The following is a 3218-nucleotide window of genomic DNA, read 5'->3' as shown; positions in this document are numbered from 1 at the left end:
TTGGCCTAAAACCATGTTAATATCATCTGGGAACACCCAATAACCAAATAAGGAAAACCATACTACCTCAAACCTCATAACAAAAGATAGCCCACCTGTTAAACCCCAATTTGATATCTAACTGCGACCTCACCATGGTTACAACCTCTATATGATCAACTGCTCCTATTGAGTCTACACTCATCAACTAGGTGCAAGAATTTATTCCATCCAACTAATGAACTATTGAAGAGTCCATCCATACACTCGTACCTTAATATTGCACCACATTTCGAAACAATAATCAAGCGCCCACATCCCATGGCATCACAAGAAAACCATTTTCATTATAGGAAAGCTCTCCAAGCGATGTCCTTAGACGCATAACACTTATCACATAGCTGCCTCGCCACTCTTCGACGATATCCACACAAGCCGATGGGGCTTAACAAATAATGTGGTCTTATTGACTCACATGAACGAATAGAGACAAAGCAAATATTAGACTTCAAGCAGAATCAAGGTTGCACGATAAGGAATGAAAGAATGTAAAGTTTACCTAGATGGCCTATAGCCTCTCAAAGAAAAGTATGGACGTCATCATACTGATCTGCAAGACTCTACATTATGCTTGCTCATGACTCATAGAACCTATGAACCCAGAGCTCCAATACCAACTTGGAATGACCCAAAATCCCACCAAGTCGTGCTGACTCATAGAACCTATGAACCTAGAGCTCTAATATCAACTTGTCATGACCTAAAATCCCACCAAGATGTGATGGAACCTAACCCGACCTGCTATGTAAGCCAACTAACACATAATATTACTTAAACCGAATAGAATCAATAAAATAAAAGAATGCAAAAATTAACTCAAAAAATCCCAAGAACTGGTGGTACAAGACAAGAGCAACTAAGATTTGAATTACAACATTGGCAAGAAGTAACACATTATTTGTTAATAGAAATACAAGTCATGTACTACCATCAACAAGATGGTAGTAGATAGATAGAACGTTGTAGTGTTCAATGCTCGCCTTAGAACTCTGCAGTTGCTTAGCTCCAAATATCTGCACGCAAGGTACAAAAGTGTAGTATAAGTACAACCGACACTGTATACTCAGTAAATATTTTGACTAAGCTCAGCGAAGTAGTGGCGAGGTTTTTAAGTCAAAAGATACTCACTTAAAATACCTATGCAGATAATAAGCAGGAATCAAGACAAGAGATATGACGAATAATAGTAAGAGCATCAAAAAAGAGAAATAATAAGCAATTTAACAAATATGGAAAAGAAAATATAACCATGTGAACCATTTCCATGAAGGAGAAGCAATATTACATGAAATTCACACAAGGAATATTATCCAAACATAATACAATTGCGGCGTACAACCTGATCCAATCATAATACCATTGCACCGTACAACATGATCCAAACATAATACCACTGCGGCATGCAACCCAATCCATTTAACAAACTAATAGACAAATAAGGCAGAAGGCATATATGTAACAGTAACAAACAAGATAGGGTAAATAGATGTTATAGAAAGAACAAAGGAGGAAGACATAGCTGTACTTGTAGAAAAGAAGGTAGAAGGCTAGAATGTAACGGTAATAGATCAAGTTTTCACGCCCCAAACCTAGGTGAGGCAGGCATTCACCTGGTGCCTTAACTTGACCTAGTGAACCAACCTGGCATATCTCTTATAACAATAATATAAACCTGGAACATCTATAAAGAGAAGATAATAACATTATTCTATAAAGAAGTGTCTGTATATAATAGAAAGTAGAGTCTAAATACAAAACACTGAAACATAACTCATCTGAAAACAGAGTCGTAGCATTTATACATATCTGAATGAGTCAATGTAACCGGGGCTCATCAACTGTAGTTGAAGTGTAGCAACTGTCTGGTGGGAAGGTCGGTTTCACTGTGCATCTGAACCTACTTCGTGAAATACGATGTCCCAGGCAAAGGGACGTGAGTACAGATAAAGTTGTACTCTATGTAAGGCAGAAAAATAACATATGAAAGTACTAAAGCTCATAAAAGGGACAAATGAAGCTTAATCAAATGAGAATACTTGGGGGACCAGGAACAACCTATAGAAACACATATCAAGTCTTACCATTCTTATGTTATATATGTCATTTGGATTGTTCAATGTAGCACTCGGGATCATGTAACTTTAACTTTAGAGAATTTGGATCTTTGTAAATTACACATGTTCTTAAGTCTTTGAAATTAATATTACACATGAGAAAGTGAGCCACAGGGGCATATAACACATAACCAAGTGAATAATCCACTAGGTCCTCATGCACGGGATCTCATGAAATGATTAATCCACAAGGGCCTCATGCACGAGATCTCATGAAATGATTAATCCACAAGGGCCTCACATGAACTGATTAAGCAGCAAGGGTCTCGTGTTATGCACAAGATCAGTTGTATGAAGCAGCACATAATCAAATGATGACATCCTTGGGACACCATTTCATTAGCTTATGGAAGGCATTACACAAGATTCAATATGATCGACAAGCTATGGGTAAGTGATTCATTTACCACATGCAACATGGATATCTCAAATGAAGGCTATGAAGGCCCAAAACCATAGGTACGATAATATGCGAGCGAATGTGTGCTAAAATACCAAATGACATAGTGACTCAAGTACTTTTATCCTCTAAGACCTCAAACACTCATATAAGAGGTAATAAGTAATTGGGAGGTCATGCCTTTGCGGGGAGAAGAGGATTTATCCTTACATACCTCGATTCCAACATCAAAGTATTAAGATGATCAAAAAAATTCTTTTCAGCTTCAATCTGTAACAACAATGATAATAGGAACTCATTTTAACAACCAAACATTTGCTCCATCTACTTAGGGAATTCATCGAACACTTAACAAGTGTAAAGTTTCAAGGTCCTTTCGTAATGTTGTTTCACCACACCCTTCCTCTGTCACAGCTACTAAAAATTTTATGAGACCAACCAATACCTCCCTTGTAGAATCAACATTCAATCAGCCCCTAACCATCTCAAACAAATACCGAAACTTGGACTCACGACTTTTGATCACCGTCTCGTGAGTACTCACCATAAATCATACTAGAAATACTCATACAACTCTATGTTATAGCTTATAAGAATATTTCTTACCTTTTTGATAGAACCCTAGAAGTTCTTCACTTGAATTAACTAACAAGAGGACCTTGGTT

This window comes from Nicotiana tomentosiformis, chromosome 9 (assembly GCF_000390325.3).
Source record: "Nicotiana tomentosiformis chromosome 9, ASM39032v3, whole genome shotgun sequence".
NCBI lineage: Eukaryota > Viridiplantae > Streptophyta > Magnoliopsida > Solanales > Solanaceae > Nicotiana > Nicotiana tomentosiformis.
This window is presented reverse-complemented; position numbering follows the sequence as displayed.